The sequence below is a fragment of the Ochotona curzoniae genome, unplaced genomic scaffold (genome assembly GCF_017591425.1).
Source record: "Ochotona curzoniae isolate NIBS_2020 unplaced genomic scaffold, NIBS_Ocur_1.0 contig_66, whole genome shotgun sequence".
Lineage (NCBI taxonomy): Eukaryota > Metazoa > Chordata > Mammalia > Lagomorpha > Ochotonidae > Ochotona > Ochotona curzoniae.
In genome coordinates this window covers 6,384,254-6,390,253 of record NW_024466512.1, presented here as the reverse complement: position 1 = coordinate 6,390,253, position 6,000 = coordinate 6,384,254, and positions in this window count along the sequence as shown.

Genomic DNA, 6,000 nt, shown 5'->3' with positions numbered 1-6,000 from the left:
TCCGGATATTTCACTTAAACATAGCAAGTGTTTGTAAGGTAGAGTGAAGAAAAAAAATGGGATGGACTTCAGGTCCCAAAGAACAGCATAGTAATGAGGCCCCGGGTTTTCTTTGCTGCCTCCTCTGTTCCAGAAGGCACACTGGAGAAGCTGGCAACCTGAAAACACCAAAGGACACAAAGAAAGCCCCAAGAAAAACCTTCTGTCTCTAAGCAAAGGACTGGGAGGGACAGACCCAAGCAACACAGAAGGCTCTTAGACCTGCTCTAATCCAGCCATACACCACAAAAAATCTGTGAGCTTACAGCTACGCACGCCAGCAAAGCCGAGTAAAAAGACCAAACGGGCTGTACTGAGGGACTCAAGTTCCACTTCCCTTCCTCCCTTCTCCCCGCGGCCCCGGGGCTGTTGTCAGGACAGGCTAAGCAAGAAGTCAGCACTGCCCCCCCAAACTCCATCGCACAGTGTTGGTGGGCAATGCTCAGGGAAACTGGGTGTCCGCTGCCATCTGGAGGGGACAAGGTGCCTCTCCTATGGTTTACTAGGCTAGTGCCAAAGAGAGCTAACGAAAATGTAGGACTTTCCCCATTGCTCAACAGCAGCAAGGCCATCCCTCTGTAGTCAGTGGAGGTCATAGAGGTAATAAGATGAGCGTTCGTGACCCTCACTTCTAGAGTGGCATCAGCTGGGGGTGGTCGGAAGCCAGAGCTTCCACCCCTTTCTAGAAATCGCATCAAAAGGATTCCTTCCCCTCTGGCTATCAAGGTAAGCTGAGAAGCTGCAATCGCTGCCTGACTTGGCAGAAACAACGTGACAGTTTGCCACCTGCCACAGTGACACAAGGGAAGATCTTGTAGGGTAGAAGAAGATACAGAGTCTCATGATACTGTATCTACATGTCATCCAGATTTCAACAAAAAGTCACAGGTTACACTAAAACCCAAGGAGATCTCAACATAAATGAAGCCAGCCAATGAGTGGCAACAGCACTAAGATGATGCAATTTAGAATCAGCTGATAAAGATTTTAAACCAAGCTCCATAGAAACGCTTCAATAGTAACTGCAAATGTGCTTAAGAAAAATTCTGAGCACATAGATAGAAGTCTCCATAAATAGCAGAATCAAAGAATTAAGAAAATCACTAAAATATAAAGAAACTCAATTGACTCAGCAGCAGAATGGAAAGAGCAGGAAAAAATAAAGACAGAAATACAGAAATGTATCCAAATAAAAGAAACTGAAAAAAATGAAGGGAGCTGAATGGATTAGTGACACTATGCTGAAAATTGTCTCATTGAGCCCCAGAAGAAGAGAGGAAAGATGGGACGAAAAGACATTCAAAGAACTAATGGCTGAAAGCACTCCAATGTGATTAAATAAGTAAATAAACCAACAAATAGAAGAAGCAAAGTGAATCACAAATGGAAAAAAATTAGAGTAACACGTGACAAGGAACTATCACAGGTAATCTCCAAAGACTAGACAGGTGAACTATCTTGGAAGCCATCAGAGAGAAATATTGTACTACTTGTAGCGGGAAAAACAAAGCAAGAAAAACATTTGAATGACATAGTTTCCACCAGAAGCTATGGGAGCTAAAGGAAGTAGCACAATTTTTTTTTGCACATTTTTGTAAGAGCTAAAAGAAGAATCACCAACCTTCAATTCTAAGTCCACCTAAAATATTTTTCAAGAATGAATTGGAAGGACCAAACACTGTGGTATGGTGAGTAAAGCTGTTGCATGCAACACCAGCAACCCATATGGGCACTAGTTCACATTCTAGCTACTTCACTTCTGATTTAGCTCCCTGCTCACGGCCTGGGAAAACAGCAGAGAGGATAGCCCAGGTGTTTGGGACCCTGCCTCCATGTGGGAGATGGGTAAAGCTCTGGTTCCTAGCTTCAGCTTGGCCCAGCGCTGGCCATTGTGGTCATTTGGGAATCAGATCTCTTTGCCCTCTCCTCTCCTACCTGTGCCTCCATAAATGGCACCATCTCACTTGGCCATGAAATGACCAAGGCCACCTGGCAGTGCCCAAGTAGAGTTCTGCGCTATGCCAGGACCCATTGCAGCCCCTAGCCCCTCCTAGCTGGGCTCTCTCTCTGTAACTCTGGCTTTCAAAATAAATATTAAAAAAAGAAAACAATGAATAGGAAATAGAGACATTCTCAGGTGAATTCTAAGATACTTAATTTCCCAAAGACACACTGTTAATGTATGTCTAAAGAGATTCTCTAAGCATGAACGATGCTACAAGAAGAATTCCAGATATCATTATGCATCCATTAGGAAACTAGTGTAAGAAGAGGATGAGGACAAATGCTGGTCAGGAAGTAGAGTAACTGTGTCCCTCCCATATCAGTAATGCAAATGCAAAATGGTACAGCCACTCTCAGAAGTGACTTTGAAGTTTGTTCTGCAAAATCTACACTCGCCATGGGACTTGCAGCTTTATCTTTGAACATTTATCACAGCGAAGGCCATGTCCTCCCCAAATCCCTACATGATTTTCCATAGCAGATTATTGCTAATAATCCCACTTAAAAGTGAATGATTAAACACAACGTCCACCAATCCACTCAACAATTCTCTCCTCCATTCACCCATCTCTCCATCCCTCCATGCCACCACCCGCCCATCCATCCAGCTCCTCCTCCACCATTCACCCTTTCTTTGGGTCAGTAATTACGGTAGTCCTGCCCTCCACCCTTCCATCTCTCCACACCCCCACCCTATCCTTGCTTCTACTGGGCCAGTCAGTAATCACATCAGCCAGTGTATCAGCAGATCCATTTGTATTCCAATGTCCAAAGCAGTGAGGAAGGCAGGGTGCAAAGTGCACTGCTTGATGTCTGCTTGCCAGTGATGGTGCTGTCCCCACAACCTACCTGAGCTTCTCTTTAATCCTTGCATCCATTATCTGCAGAGAAAGCCAGAGAGACTGGATGAGTTTCTAGAGACAGTCAACCAGCAGGACCCATCTTCAGTTGCGCAGGAGAGCCAGGGTTCCAGCCCAGGTCTTCCTGGCTCCTCTGCCCCAGCCTTTCCCAGCTTTGGCTTCACATCACTCTTACGGAGTGCTTTCATATTCCTGGCACTTCTCACAAGCCTGGCAGGTGGGCCATTTTGCCCATATTTTGCAAAGGAGGGATGTGTGGGTCAGGGAGGTTAATAACACACTGTACTGTTGCAAAGGCCCAAGTGTGAGCATGAACTCAGGTCTCCCACTGCAACACTGTCCTCTCCACAGCCGTGTGCGCTCCACGAATCAGTCACATCGGGCAGCCGGCTTGGGACAACTGTGTGGGGAAGAGCCCTGGGTTCCAGGCAAGGGGTGGAGATGGTGTGTTGGGGACCTGGGGCAGGTTTCTGGAGGGCACAGAGCCAAGCCAGCCTTTCAGGGGTGTGGCCAGGACAGACAGCACTGCAAGTGGGCCAGAGCCACAGGGTCTGTTGAGGGGGCTGGCTGGAGCAGAGTGTCTACACTGGACGGAGGCCCGGGCAACTGGAGATGGGTGGGGCCTTTCCTTCCAGAAGGATTGCTCAAAGACTTCTAAGGAATTATCTAACCCACAGATCTGAGTGTGTGTGTCTCTCTCTTACTTAAAATTCACCCCATGTCTCCTCCCTACTCCCTCAGGATAAAGCCCACCCCCACCGCTTGCCTGGCTTCCAAGGCCCCTCAGTCCCTGCTTCTCAGCTGTGTGCCACTCTACCCCCTGCAGCTTGCCCACAGGGCATCCCACCTCGGACAGGTCTGTGTGGGCGCTTGCGTGCACTGGCTTCTCCAGCGATGACTCAGGGAGCAACTTTTGTTTCAAGGAACCGTAGGGGCCTGCCCGCCACTCCCTGGCTGGCCTTCTGCATCCAAAACAAACAGTCTGGCGGGCAGCATGTGGGCACCAGGACGGAACAGAGGAGGGCATGTCAGGATAACCAGGAGAGCTTCCAGAGAACAGCCTGGCTGCTGTTGGGAAGTGAAGATGACAAACTCAGGAATGGGGCTGGGGAAGTGGCTGGGGTGGGAAACTGGGAAGCCTCTGCAGATGGCCCAGTAGACACCAGCATAAAACACATTGAGGGAGCACTTATGATGTGTTCTACTTCCCCTCCTGATCTTCGTGCCTAGTGAGGAGAGCGAAGTCCAGAAGGCTTCTTTCTGTGCATGGCTCAAAGTCACATACCCATCATATGATACATTGATACTCAGACCCATCTGGTTACAGCCAGAAGCCACCATGGAGGCATCATGGATCAGAAAGCAAGGTCCATGGAAATATGCTGACTTAAGCCTTTGTGACACATCAGTCATCTAGGTCTTTCCCAGCATTCTCTCTCAAGATGCTGGTCATCTTTTTAGAATGAAAAGTGAACGTGGAATCTGTGCTCAATGTTGGGCTTTGTAAGTGCTGCTGGGGTGCCATAAGGGATGGAGACCTCTGTTGCCAGAGTTGTCTAATCTATGTCAGGGAAGCATAAGAGAGAAATCAGAGAGAAGGAATCCTTCAATGAATTCTCAAAGGACTTCCTCTCACAAAAGGCCCCATGGCCATGAGTGTCCATGAAACAACGAAGGCCACATGCCAGGGCCCAGGTGGAGTTGTGGGCCATGCCAGGACCCATCACAGCTCCTAGCCCCTCCTATCTGGGCTCGTGAATGCCCCTCCAAGAACTACATTCTCCCCAACTCCTGAGTCCACAGGGACCGTGTAGGGCTCAGCTGCTGATGCAGAATCTGGGGACTTGGAGTCAAGTTGCCTGGGGCTGCTACTGGGAGTCAGCTGGGGACAACTTAACACTGCCCATGCTGAGTTTGTTCAGCTGGACTTGCTGTCAGGCTGCCCTTCTGGTCTGTGGGCCCTATTCAGGGTTGGCACTTATCTGGTGGTTGCCAGACCTTTCTCTCAAAGCCAAGTTTGCCCCAAGAGTCACCCACCCTCCTTGACAGGAGGCTGCTTCCCAGAAACAGGTCGTTATTCCAGATCCTTCCTCTATTCTGCATGCCACCCTAGGGGCTGAGGTTCTGGAGGTAAGAATGGGGCCCGTGAGCACGCTGCTGGTAGTTGAGCTGCCATTTGGGATGGATGCATCTCAGAGTGCCTATGTTGGAATCTGGGCTCTGTTTCCCATCCCAGCTTCCTGCTAATGTGCACTCTGGGAGAGCTTGGGTCCCTGCCATCTGTGTGGGAGGCCTGGGTTGAGTTTTCGATTCTTTACTTTGGCCTCACCCAAAGGGAACTGTCATGGGCATTTGAGGAATGAACCGGCAGATGCAGGATCTCTTGAGTTCTCTGTCACTGTGCCTTTCAAATAAGAATAAAAAGTGAGCATTGCTGTTGAGGAAATAGAGTTACTGACTATAGATTGTAAATAGTATTATACTTTTAAAAATGAGGAAGGTGGGCCACTTCTTCCTATACAATTTCTTAGAGATGATGAGTTCTGGGCTGGAAAATAACACAGGTGCCCACGAAGACAGATGTGGATGAACAAACTGTGTTCCAGTTGTGCAGTGGGCATGACTCGGCAGTGAGAGCGGATGTGTGATGGACACATGCAATAATGCACTGGTCTAAGACTGGGCAAATGAAGCTGTAACTAAAGCAGTTCACATTGCATGATGCCATTTACAGAACGTTCCAGAAAATGTAAGCCAACCTATTGTAGCAGAGTACAACAATGTTGACAGTTGGGGTTGAAGGGGCAGAGGACACCTGGTACGGGTGAGAGAGGGGCATATTGTCTTATTGGTGGTCATGTCTTCCCTGGTGTATTTATTTATAGGCCAAAACTTTTCCAACTGTGCTCTTGACATAGGTGCAGTTTATTGCACAGCAATTACCCATCAATAAAGCCGCCGTTTCTTTGTTCAAGAAGACAGGAGGCTGGAAGGGCCTGGGTGTGGAACCTCAGGTGGCAGAAGTAGGCTGCAGCACAGAGGGTGAAGGCAGGGAGGCTGGGGAGAGTTGTGGTGACCAGTTCGGGTTTTTATACTG